Source organism: Pantherophis guttatus, chromosome 8, assembly GCF_059756535.1.
Source record: "Pantherophis guttatus breed Tessera chromosome 8, ASM5975653v1, whole genome shotgun sequence".
NCBI lineage: Eukaryota > Metazoa > Chordata > Lepidosauria > Squamata > Colubridae > Pantherophis > Pantherophis guttatus.
This window is the reverse complement of record NC_142070.1, coordinates 19,442,965-19,457,427: the sequence shown is the minus strand read 5'-3', so window position 1 is coordinate 19,457,427 and position 14,463 is coordinate 19,442,965.

Here is a 14,463-nt window from a genome sequence, read left to right as displayed (position 1 = left end):
TTCCTGATTGCTTATTTGTACCCTATGACTATCATTAAGTGTTGTACCTTATGATTCTTGATGAACGTATCTTTTCTTTTATGTACACTGAGAGAATATGCACCAAGACAAATTCCTTGTGTGTCCAATAACACTTGGCCAATTAAAAATTCTATTCTGTTCTGTTCTGTTCTGTTCTGTTCTGTGAGGTTGATGGTGACAAAAACGAGTCCAGTTGCTTTTTGAAAAAGTACCTTTGAGATGACTAGCCCATGGTCATCCAGTTGGCTTTGTGCCTGAGGTAGAACTAGAACTCACAGACTTCTGTTTTCTAACCTGATGCCTTACACCAAACTGCCTCTCATCTGTAATTCTTTATCCAAGTAGTATAGAAATTACTAGTGTCAACCTGTTTTACCTACACTTAAAAAGCAGCAAGGAAGACATATCACAATGCATATTATATCATGGAAAGAACACTCATACCCCTATGTAGCAGATGGCTGAGTCCATAGAGTGGAAGATTGACAGTTTCAAATGTTCTCTCTCAGAAGCTTTCTGGATTTTCATACTCTAGTTCCTCCTCCTGCTTTGGGATAACAGTTGGTAGCTGTTGCTGTTATCTATCATCCAGGAGTTTTGTCTAAGCATAGCTGTGTTAAGATAGGGCTTGATCACATTGTGCTACATTTCTGGTAACAAAATTGTAAAAAGAAGAGAGAAAGCAGGAAAGAAAATGTATTGCAATATCCATGTAATGAACAAGTATTAGTGTAGCTAAAGGATCTACCATATTTGTTGGACTATAAGATGCACCAGAGTATAAGATGCACCAAGATTTCGAAGAGGTAAACAAGAAAAAAAAGTTTTTGCCCCAGGAGCACTCTGCAGGCCTCCCAAACCCTCTGCGCGTCCTGGTTTTTTTTTTTGTTTGTTTTTTTTTGAAAAATGGGCCTGTTTTTGTGAAAAATAGGCCCATTTTTGGGCTCCCAAACACCCCAGACATTGCATTTTTGCCCTCCCCAACCCCCCAGGAGCACTCTGCAGGCCTCCCAAACCCTCTGTGCATCCCATTTTTGCAAAAAATGGGCCTGTTTTTGGCAAAAACGGACATGCGGGGCGGGGTGTTGGGAGGCCAAAAATGGCTGTATTCCCCCCACTCTTTTGGGGGAGGGAAGTGCATCTTATACTCCAAAAAGTACAGTACCTTCCTTCTCAAGAGAGATAAATCTATCTCACAAGAGACAAAGGAAATCAGTTCTATTTCTATTTATAACTAAAAAAAAGATTAAAAAGTGAAAATCCTCTTTCAATTTTAAGTGCTAAACTGCAATCATTTGGTGTTGTTGAAAATAAATATAGAGTTATCCTGATAGCATGAAACATTCCATATACCAAGAGGATAAAATAAAATTAATATCTGCCTAATTTGAAAAATGAGTAAATTTCACCCATTTGGTAGCTTGTACCAATAAGAAATAAATACATGGAGCAATGAGTCTTGATTTATAGAGCCAAGGTGGTGCAGTGGTTAGAGTGCAGTACTGCAGGCTACTTCAGCTGACTGCTAGCTGCAGTTCAGCAGTTCAAATCTCACCGGCTCAAGATTGACTCAGCCTTCCATCCTTCCGAGGTGAGTAAAACGAAGAGCCAGATTGCCGGAGGCATTATGCTGACTCTGTAAACTGCTTAGAGAGGGCTGTAAAAGCACTATGAAGCGGTATATAAGTCTAAGTGCTATTGCTATTGCTATTGCTATTTAGTCTCACAGCAAAACAAATCAAGTGCACATTCCTATTTGGAATACTTATATATCTGTTTATATATCAGTAGAAGGTTCTTAAAACAGATATTACCTCTATTTCAATTACATGATCTCTTTCAGTTCTCTGAAAATTCCCTTCTATTTTTACCAGTTTCAATTTGCAAAATATCCCAGTGTTTAACCTCTAGGTTTTTAAAGGACTAAACTATTTTTTTTTTAATTTCCAGCAGAGGGAAAATTCAGGAATACAGTGTCTGTCATTATGTACATGACAGAGAATCCTCCCCACCCCCCCACCCCCGTCGTGGGATTGACAGTCTGGCACGAGGTTCTATATTCTTAACATCAAGGCCTACTTTAACAAAGTGAACTTGAAAGAACTGAGAACAGTAGGATACAATGAAGTGTATTAGAAAACAGAGTAAAGGGAATAAAGTGTCAGGCCCCTTAACTACACAGCATGATCAAGGAAGCAAGATTCACATGGATTTTCTTTAATGAGTTTTAATACCAAGAATTAAGGGTTAGGGTACAGAATCTTGAGAACTGAGATAGGGAACCTTGTAGCCCTCTTTTATTACCGAGTTCATTAAGGTGGGACCTCTTTGAAGCTTTTTAATTTCTTTTTTTCCCCAGGCTGTTTGCATGAGAGGCCAAGAATCCATTTCTTTGATAAGCTGATAATGACCTCTCCCATTGGCTGATTGCCTTGTGTTTACAGATAATCTTCTGTCTCGCTCAGGATCTGCAAAATCTCTCAGAAGAACTAACAGAAAGCTTGGGTAATAAGTAATTGTCAAAGTATAACTTTTAAAGTTCCAAATCACTGTCAAGAACTTTGGCTTAGGTTCAGAGGTGGTATTCAGATGGTTCGGACCGGTTCACCTGAACCGGTAGCAGAAATCGCAGGTGGGCCCTACCCACCCACCCTGGCTCTATGCCATCCTATTTAGGCATGTTTTTGAGGCCGGGCGCATGCGCGGAAGGCGAATGCACAAGCAAAGTGCATGCGCAAAAGGCTGGGTGCATGCGAACTGGATGCGCGGACGCATGAAGCGAGTGTGCGCACGCGGGGAAAACCTGTAGTAACATAATGTGAAACCGACTGCTGGTTAGGTTTGAAAGAAGGCACAGTAGATAGTATGAGAGCTAAAGAACGAAGGGAAGCAAGTAAGAAATATGTACGGTATTGCACAGAATAAATGTATATGTCCACACATCTGCATCTCCATATTTGTAGCTTGGGTTCACAAAATGTTGTTTTTACTCAGTCAGCCATTATCCCAATCATAGGCATCATAGAGAACCACTTTGGTCTAGTGGTTAAAATACCAGGCTAGAAACCAGAAGATTGTGAGTTCTAGTCCCACTTTAACTATGAAAGCCAGCATGGTGAATTTGGGTAAATCACTCTCTCTCAGCCCAAATCACCTCACGGGGTTGTTGTAGGGAAAAAAGGAGGAGGAACATATATTGGCTATGTTTGTCAAAATAATAATAAAGGCAGGATAGAAATAAATGAACCATATCACTGTCTTTAGCACACAATCAAGCTCATAGAGTCAAAGAGTAATCTTCAAGAATCAAGAGTCAAACGTAATTTTCAAGAATCTGTTCCTATTTTCTCATATCTAACCTGATATCACATAAGTTTATATATCAGAAGAGGAATGGTGAAGCTTCACTATATCAATGGCCCTTTTCCACCAACCAGGCATACAGCAAAGATATTGCTTGATTGTAGCACTGTAGCAGGCAAGGGTTTGCTGACATGTTCTGATGTTTCCAGCCTCCAGCAATATATCATTAAAAAAAAAGTCTTGTTTTTCACCTTCATATATCTACCACACTTTTTCCTGGACAGCTGGAAAAAAAAAAGGCATTGAGTTGTTAACTAATCCATTTCTTGTATTCATAATCATGTTTATTCTTTTATCTGTTGTCTTATATATGCTTGACAAATAAATAAATAAAATAAATAAATAAAATAAAAACTGCCCCAAGTTGGTTGGCTTCTCACAACACATATTACCCCACTTTTCATGAGAAAAGTTAACAATTAGATTTTTTAAAAAGATTTATTCCTGCTTTTGGAAATAGGGAGCTATAAAGACTTAATCCTTAAATTTAAATAATGAATTCACTGTCACAAATTTAAAAAGTAGGGTTTTAAAACCAATTTAAGATTTGGAGGTGTGCAAATCGGATTACATCAGATGTATCCTAGAACTGTATGAAATCACTGTTTACTATGTTCTAGAATAATTTCTGCAAATATATTTTTTAAAAATAAAAACTTCAGCATATATTTTTAAGAAGAGCTGCCCTTTTTTATACAGTTACCTGAATATTTATTTACCATACGCCCTTAGAAAAATACAATGTATGCTAGTCCAATTATTATTGTACATATATAGTTTTGCTCTGGCTGACATTATACCCAATTTATGCTTTCTTATTTGTATTAACTCTAAATGTTTTGAATCTCAATTCACTCGCTTTAATCTTTGTCAGAACACAATGTGTATTAGTGAAATCACATCATTCCATTATATCAGCAACAACAACAATAATAATAACAACAACTTACAACCCTAATAGAGATTTTGCTTGGTCAGGAAAGCCATATGCAGTAATCTACATGGCACAGTGGTTAAAATTCCGTACTGCAGGCTACTTCTGTTGACTGCTGGCTGCCGGCTGCCTGCATTTCAGCTGTTCGATTCTCACTGGCTCAAGGTTGACTCGGTCTTCCCTCCTTCTGACATCGGTAAAATGAGGACCTAGATTGCTGGGGGCAATATGCTGATTCTGTAAACCATTTAGAGAGGGCTGTGAAGCGGCATATGTCTAAATGCTTTTGCTACACGGGACTACAAATGACATCTTCTATAAGGCTTTGCAGCAGTGAAGATTGTGTCATCTTTGCGGTTCAGAGTAACACATTGAGGAATGTTGTGTTAGAGGCACAAACCTATTGGTTACGTTCCTGCTTCATCTCCTTTGACTTTGGTTGCTGAAAAGCAAATGGAACAAGGTATAGTCTGTTCCCCAGCTGCAAAAATTGATTGTCTGCTTCTATTTCATACCCTGAACATCCACAAATTTAATCTAGTACTAGAATCATACTTCGTGTATGATTCAAGTCAAAGAGTTACAACTCGCCATACAGAATTAATGTGGGAGAGATCATCATCATCATCATGTATGTAAGTTTTCTAGACTTTTAGTCAGGGCAAATATTTCCAGGCAAGTGGTCAGATAGAAGAAAAAGCATACTCCCTCTTACTTGGGAATCAGACTGAGTGGTAAAAATATATTCATGTCATGGGACTTCAATTCATCAAAGTTGATTAAAATGAAATACTTAATGCTTTCTTATGGGTTTGGTTCTCTTATTGGTTTCCTTTGATTTTGTTTTGAGATAACCTTAGGGATACTTTGTAATAAGACCCCCTACATAATGCCACATAACAACAAACTATACCTATATGTATTATTAATACCAAAGGCCAAATGAATAATGAAAACACAAACTGTGAAAACCCGTTTTCTTTTTTGTTCTCTTTGTTTGATCTAAGCAACATTTCCCCCCCCTGTTGGAAGGATAATTGGGCAAAAAGAAAGAAGAGAAAGAGAAAAGAAGTAGAAAGTATTTTAAAAAATACTTGTTTATGTGGTCACTTCTGGGAGGCAGGATTATTTGCTAAATATTCTTCTCAATAACTTCTCCAAATAATAATAATAAAAAAAAAAAAACCCAAAGCAAATTTTTAAAAAGGTAAAAAAAAGTAAAGAAGTCCTTGCAGATTTTACTTTGCTAGTTATCAATTGTAAGGGATCAGTTGAAAGGTCCGAAGACATTTCTGTGGTCATGTGGCCAGCATGAGATCACAGAGCACTGTTACCTTTCCAGCAAAGTGCTACCTATTTATCTACTCACATTTGATGCTTTTGAATTGCTAGGTTGGCAGAAGCTGGGGTGAGGATGGAGCTCACCCCATCGCATGGTGCTTGGGTCTCAAACCTGGGCTGCCAGCTTTCCAGCCGACAAGTCCAGCATCTTAACCGCTGAGCCACCATGCCACCAAAAGTAACCTCAATTTAAGATACATTCCCATTGGATGAAAGTTCCAAATACAATGTTTTATTTCTTTATAATTTAGCATGGCAATATTAATTTGAAACTTCACTTTAATTATAGACTGTATCTTTACTTTTTTTTAAAAAAAAATAATAGCTGGGACTTGCAATTACCTGGTAGTTTGAATAATGTTAACAAGTATTTGTTTCTTTGGAAAGCAACTCTAACTCTAATATATGGTCAGTGGAAAGGTTAAGGGAGGCTACCCAAACTTTTCCATCTTCAGAAAGAAGCCATGCCAACAGAGTGAAGTTAAATCTGTTTTGAAAACTCCAGAAACTTACAAAGAACTCTAAAAGAGTAATTCTTATCCACAAGATAGAGTTGATACAGTGATGCCCCTGAAAATCTTTCAGACACTAACTATGTTCAAGTTTTAATGCTAACCGACCTTAAAACAATCTCTCCTGAATTTACTGTTCTTTAATTTCTTGGTAGGAATATATGGACATATAGACACTTTCAGTATAAGAAATCTATGTCATATATGATAGTCGTGAAAGTGAATCTTGGAATTGCTGAGCAATTGCATCTTATAATTAATAGGGCTATGCAGTGCTTCAGTTTTCATTCAGGAACAGGTGCACTGTTTCCAAACTGTAATTCCCAGCACTTTTTGGAATCAAATTAGAAGTGTTGTTATACAGACTTAATAATTAAATGATCCTATTTAGAAAAACTCATGGGCTAAATTTGAATGTATCTCAAAGGATATAAAAAATAAGGAAAGCTGTCTTCTTTCTTTCTCTCTCTCCCCCTTTTCCTCATAAAGATATACAGTATATACAGTAGTGGCCAAAATTGTGGAAACCTTTTGGGAAAACTGTATTTTCTAAAACTAGCTACAACATCACTTTTTTTTTTTTGGAGTAGTACCATAAAATTATATATCAATGGAAAGATAATTTAATCAAGAATGTAATGCAATAACTTTTATGCAGGATTTGCTATTAGAATAGCAGTTACAGTATGAAGAAGAAAAGTGAAACAAATAGAAAAAACGAGATATACAAAAATTATCACCATAGAAAAAACGAGATATACAAAAATTATCACATCAGCTAATACTTAGTTGGGTAACCTTTAGCATGAATTACAGCCTTACAACGTCTTTCCATGGAGTGAACCTTTTAGTTCTGCAGCTGTTATAATGTGAAACCAAATTGAATGATTGCTTCTATTAACTGGGTTTTATTGCTGGGTCGCTTCTGACTAACAAGTTTCTTTAGTTGGCTCCATAGATTTTCAATTGGGTTAAGGTCTGGGCTATTCCCAGGCCATTCCAGCAGTGGAATATGATTATCTTGAAACTCCAAAAAAAAAAAAAAAAAGTGATGTTATTAGTCATCAAACCTCAAAAATACACTTTTCCCAAATTTCCACAATTTTGGCCACTATTGGTTTCCACAATTTTGGCCACTATTGTATGGCTGTACGTTGGTTATGCAAGTGTTTCTACCCATCCCATCAGACTAAGCAGAGGGGGCATGCTCTTTGTTGAAGAAGTGTCACTTGCTGGTCATCAAAAATGTATCTTGTAGATCTGCCTTCCCCTTGAGTTATGCATAGCCCCAATTTTGCTAGCCTTCTAGTAAACTGTGATAACCTATTTCCCTAGGCACTGTGGCCACAGTGTTAATAGATCTCCAACAAGTATGTGGTTGTATCTGTTATATAGTTACTAAGAATTTTTAGGGACATCAACTGTTATTGATTGTGAATTTTGTTTTGTTTTTATTTTTGTTTGCTGCCCTGACTACCTTTGGTAGACGAGTAGCCAGTGGTGAAATGTAAAATTTGTTACTACCGGTTCTGTGGGTGTGGCTTGGGGGGGGTAATGTGACTGGGTGGGCGTGGCCAACTTTTTTTTTTTTTTTACTTTTAAAACCATTTTTTCTACAACCTCTTTGGACGAAGAGGTTGTAGAAAAAATGCTTTTAAAAGCCTCTGACGATCCCAGCTGAGCCGCACAATCATCAGAGGCTTTTTTTTTAACTTTTAAAAGCATTTTTTCAGCCAAAGAGGTTGTAGAAAAAATGCTGTTAAAAATTAAAAAAAAAAGTCCTCTGATGATTTCGCGGCTCAGCTGGGCATGGGGGGGGGGCAAGGATGTTTACTACCGGTTCTCCGAACCACTTGCCACCATCGCTACCGGATCGGGCGATCTAGTCTGAACCGGGAGCATTTTACTCCTGCGAGTAGCCCAGAGGTGAGATTCACATAATTTACCTACTGGTTTGCCCAGCACCAAAAATGTGAGTGTACACGCCCCTACCCTGCATGCTCATGGCCTTCCGCGCATGCGCTTTTCTCTCACGCGCGGATTGCAACCATGCACACGGCTTGAAAACGTGGATAAATGGGATGGCTTAGCACCGGGGTGGATGGGCAGGCCCAGCCATAGGTCGCTACTACTGGTTCGCTCGAACTGGTCCGAATCGGCTGAATATCACCTCTGGAGTAGCCATATACTGTAAATATGTTAAAGAAATAAATATAAACTTTGAAGTTACATTCTGCTTCAGCTTTTTATTTATATTTTAGGACTTTATGAATTAAGCCTAAACTGCTAAATCTGGCTCGTTTGTTTTAACATCATGTTTGCGTTACTTTATTTTTAAACTGTTTCTTCTATCTGTATAAACTTTAGGAATAACATTAAATAACCTTCATGTATTTCAAGAAATGACATTAACTCTCCTCTTTTCATTTCTTTGTTTCAAAATTCCTCTCATGATGTCATTCCTTTTCATTAACAGCACAGCAATATAATAGTACAGTATCAAAATAGGAAACCACAGACTTCCTTGATTGAAAGTACATTTAAGAATTTAAGTGTAAGCATCTATATCTTCTGAGAATAAAAAACAAAATCAATCATCATCAAGGTATATGCATAACATGTCTCGATAGGATACAGATTTTGTTTACACATTTAAAAAACCCAAAAATAATGGAATTATTCTGAACTCATCTGAGGGAAAGTAGGACTTACATTATTTTATAGTCACTTTGCTGAGGTTGTCATTGATTAAGCAAAAGTTATGTTTACTTTATACAATAAATGTTACCTTCATTGATTCATTCAGCCCAGTAATTGTGTCTGGAAAATGGCCCACAAGAGCCACTAATTCTAGTTTCCTTATTGATCTACCATATTAAAAAGCACCCTACAAAAGAATAAACTACTATACACAGAGGTCAATTAAAATTTATGCACCAAGAGGTAACCACTGGCTCAGGAGTATATTTGAGAGAGGCTCAATAACATAATTGAATAGTTAAATCTTTTACAAGAATCCTTTGTCCAGCACAGAAACTATACAATAAAGTTGACCAAAGCAGCAGCAGCAGAGCATTTAGGATGGAGGAAATTAAAGAGTAAAGAATATAAATTTTTAAATGAACTTCCTATTATGTACAAAAGGCCATCAGACATTGTAGCTTTGGATTCTTAACTACAAGGTTAAGGGAAAAGGAGATTGATTGCTCAAGAAGAAATGCCATATCAAATATTGCTTTATATCTGTTCACTGAAAGCAGAGGTGGGTTTCACATAATTTTACCACCAGCTCGCCGCACACCAAAAATGTGTGTGCATGTGCTTTGCTCGCATGTGCGGCTTGCACACATGCACGCGGTTTAGAAAACATGGCTAAATAGGATGGCATAGCACTGGAGTGGGTGGGCAGGCCCACCATAGATCATCACTACTGGTTAACCCAAACTGATCTGAACCAGCTGAATACCACCACTGACTGAAAGAGATATGGTCATCCATAAAGTCATCTTGGTAAAAATGATTATTATACCCTTTCACTATGGGCTTCTGAAAGAACTGGGTTGGAGGAAAGAAGAACTTCAATGACAACTCATCACCACATTATTGCCAATAAAAGGAGATAGACATGCCATGTAATTCAATTTGAGTCGGTCTCCAGGACCAGAGATTTAATCTTTGGAGCTTTCAGACTTGTACCGAAGCCCATCCTTAAAAAACTTCTCTCTCACCAAAATGTGTCTCACTTTCTAAACTCTAAAGCTGTGGTCTTGATGTCCAACTCAGATTGGATCCTGCAACATTATCCTGGGACACAAATATTTGCCTTTATTCATGCCCTGTAATCATCAAGAGCTCAACTTAATGGAAACATTAGTTTTATAATTCTGTCAAACTTATTATGGCAATTATATGTCTATTGTACATAATATTCCTATGATGCATACTTCATGGGTGCAAATGTAATATTTATGCAAATATTTACTTTCTCAAATTACAACTGGTTGTTTCACCATTTAGAATCCATATTGACTTACTTTATTAATTCGACGTGTTTTTTTTTCTTGCTTTTTTCTGTTTATAATCCATGACATATTCTTTGACTGGCTATATTAAAACCTGCTGAACCCTAATATGTTTTCTGTGGTTTTCGACAGTACAGTTCATAAATTATGGGTTATGGCTTCATTCAATTCATGAACCAGCCATTTTTGCTTAGTCAGCTCGAATCCCCTTCTTTTAAACTCCAGTTTAATTCCAAGTCTCAGTTGCAAAAGAGAAGCAATCCACCTGATCTCTATGTATCAGCCCTTCAAGGTAGATCAGACTAGAAAACCACTATTATATATATCTCAGTAATCTTTTTTTTTATTGTGGAGTCATAGTAACAGAATCTTCCAAATGTGAATGTACTTCCTCCCTTCCTCCTTTATCTTTGTTGGAAATAGGGTTGGTCTTGTCTGACTCACATGTACATTCTTCCCATGTCCTCAAGATCCTTTTATCTCACTGTTGCCTTGGTAACAACTCTTTCTCCTCTTCCTCTACAGCAGGGGTGGGGGACCATGGCCCTTTTATGACTTGTGGACTTCAACTCCCAGAATCCCTGAGGCAGCAGTATATGATAGTCCTTTAGTTATTTATAGATCACAATCTTGTCCTTACTTAGCCTTCACTTTTGCAAGCTAGATACCTAGCTCCTTGAACCGTTTATACACTCCATATTACTTATCTGTAGGAAGATTTTCATTTTTTTTTATTAGCAGAAGTTCATAAATTATTTCTGGCATTAAGAATCTGCAGTATTAATGCAATGTTTAAAAATGTGGCAGAAGTAAGGTCTGTGTATGTGCATATATGTGCATCCATATGCTTTTCTTTTCAGCTTTTTTTAAATTAATCTTGATAAAATCAATTTTTGCTAATCAGAGGGGGTGATTCTTTTTCATGGCTTTAGAGATAACCCTTGCCGAGATAATATATTAACTATCTGAGATTAAGTTAATAACTTTTGTTTCTTGGGGTTAAGGGAGCAAAATGTTTCATTTTTAAATTGTTTTTTAAAAGAGTATCATCTATCGGTTGAAAAAATAAAATATTTGCCTAATAATTTTCTAAGGTGCCTTTGCTTAAGAATTACCAAATGTCATAAGGATGGGAGCTGCATGAATGTGCAGGGAGATATTGGTCCAGAGGACAGGTGCTGCAACAGAATGGATGTGCTCTCTGGGTCTTGTAACATGAGACTGTTTGGTCAATGAGACCTGGAGTGCATCCACCCTGCTTGATCACACCAGATGTGCAAAAACAATTGCAGATAAGGAGTGTTTCTGGTAGCCTGGCTCCATGCCATGTAGGGCTTTAAAGGTGATAACCGTCATCTTGAATTGCATGTGGAAGCCACCTGCCATAACATTCTGCTTTCCGATGGTCTTCCAGGGCAGTCCCATGTAGAGCACAGGGCATTAATCCAATTGTGAGATGATCAGGCCATGAGTAACGATATGAAGTACTTCCTTAGCCAGGAAAAGGCATAATTGGACCCTTCATTATTATCAAGAAAAAAGTGAAATGCAGAGACATTTTATAATTTGTTTCTTGCTTATGAAGACAGATACGACAGAATTTTTAACTTTTAATAGAGGGAGGAAATTTCAACGAAGGAGCAGGATTTAAAAGCTGGCTCCTAATTTATTTTAGACGTATGAAAGCGATATATATTAAGTGCTGATTCTGATAAAATTCACAAAATTGAATTTTAAAAAATCATTTTCCAATGTACAATTTAAGTTAGAAACCTGGATCTTATCATTTTTCATTAATAAGAGGTATTTTGATGCATTATCCCATTTTTTGGCCTTAGGAAACCAATAATCAGACCCAGGTTGGTATTAGCTATCTGCTGTTTGATTAGTCCAACCTCTTATTAAGTCTCAGTAAATATTATCTTTATTTCTTTTCTATTTTTTTTTAGTTAAAAAAATATTATCTTTATTTCTTGAGAGGGGCATGTATATACTACTATATAGGAACATTGCTAAAATCTGAATTACTCCTAAGCAAAAACAGCAATAATATTACCATTTATTTTTATCCCACTTTATTATTTTTATAAATAACTCAATGTGGTGAACATACCTAATACTCCTTCTTTCTCCTATTTTTTCCACAACAATTAACCTGTGAAGTGAGTTGAGCTGAGAAAGTGTGACATCCAGCTGGCTTCCATGCCTAAGATGGAACTAGAATTCCTAGTCTCCCAGTTTATAGTCTGGTGCCTTAACTATTAGACATGCGCCCTTCCCCTATTCATGCGTGTACACCCCCTGCACGTGCCCCACCCCACGCATGCACCTCCTGCACATGCACGGCAGAGACCCAAAAACCAGCTGGCCAGAGGGAGGTGCACGCACATGTGCAGCAGAGCTGAACTGGGGCGACGGCTCATGTGCCCACAAAGAGGGCACTGCGTGCCACCTCTGGCACATGTGCCATAGATCCACCATCACAGCACTAGACCAACCAGGCTCCTACAAAATGGATGTTAGAAAAATCATATAAAAATTACAAAACTGGCTCTTACAAAATTATGGAAGATTGGTTGGGCTAAAAGAATGTCTGACCTAAAGTTTTCCTGTGATTTATTATGCCTCAAGGTTGATTCTAAGTTTTATCACTCCTAGACAGGGATGGGTTCTAAAATTTTTTACTACCGGTTCTGTGGGTGTGGCTTATTTTGTGGGCATGCCTTGATGGTCATGTGACAATTCTTTAGGATTTAGCAGAGGTACTGGTCTACCAGGCTTTTAACTGCTTGCAGAGCTATACCGGTCGACTCATTTGTTTTTGGAGGCATCGGTCTACTCATTTGTTTTTGGAGGCACCAAAAACACCACCACACTGCCTTTTAACACTGATCAGCTGTAGGGCGGCCTTTTGAAGATCTGCGGCAACAGTTTAAACAGTTTTTTCCTTCTAGCCTGTCAGCTGGGACTTGGGAGGCAGCAATAGATTGGGGGTGAATAAAAGGTAAGAATAACGCGGGGGGGGGCAGAGGGGGATGGGAGGGCCCAGCTCCCGAATAAAGAGAACCGGTTTGGTGATGTCATATCGTCACCGCTACTGGCTCGGCCAAACTGGGCCGAACTGGGAGGAACCCACCACTGCTCCTAGATCAAAAGCTTAACCACTACACTGTACTGATTTGGAATGATCAGATGCATTAATACTTTTTATTGTAAGTGATAAATCCAAATAAGTTATTATAATAACATGAGATATCTTAGCTACTTAGGTATGCCACACATCCCAAGTACTAGGCCAGTGATGGCTAACCTTTTTGCTGTCATGTGCCAAAAGCGGGGGGAGCGCAGGGGGGGTCACGCATGTGCCCACACCCATAATTTAATGTGTCCCACCCCACACACTCCCCCCACTGTTGGCACGCGATGGCACAATGGGCCCGGTAGGCCCGTTTTTCACCTTCCTGAGGCTCCTGAGGCTGGGGAGAGCGAAAATGGTCTTTCCCACCCCACCCCCAGAGGCCCTGCAGAGGCCGGAAACCATTTCTCAACCCGGTAGGACCGGAAGGACTGTTTTTTGCTCTCACCAGACTCTAGAGGTTTTCTTGGAGCCTGGGGAAGGGCGAAAACAGCCTCCTCCCCCCCTCGGAGGCCCTCTGGAGTCCGGAAACAGCCCATTTCCCGACTTCTGGTGGACCCGGAAGGCCCGAAAATCAGCTGGCCGGCGTGCACATGCACACTGGAGCTGAGCTAGGGCAATGCTCACATGCCCACAGATATGCTCCACATTCCACCTGTGGCACGCATGCCATAGGTTCACCATCACGGTACTAGGCTATCGACTTCAGAGAACTGAAAAACTTTCTGAGTCTTCAAATGAACATTTTGCTTTCCGCCTCTCAGACCTGCTTAAATTGCTAATAGTCAATTGCTAATAGTCTGGAAAACAGGATTATAGCTATATAAACTCAACGTTCAGGAAACATAATCCCATTGTTTTTCTGTCAATGAAAATGAGGCTGATGCTTTCCTCCCAATATATGCACACCTGACACTATCTCTTTCTTCATGTTTAATAGAAAATATTGAATTTGATATGCTGCCTGCTGGTATGCTATGATATCGCATATCTTGTTGAAAATAAAATGAAAATTCCACAGGACTATGTACACAGACGTACAGAACGTGCCGATTTGTTTTTGTGAGTCGCTGAAGGTAATGGTCCTACCCATGGCAACAAGACAATGCATTGCTATAGCATGACAAATAAATG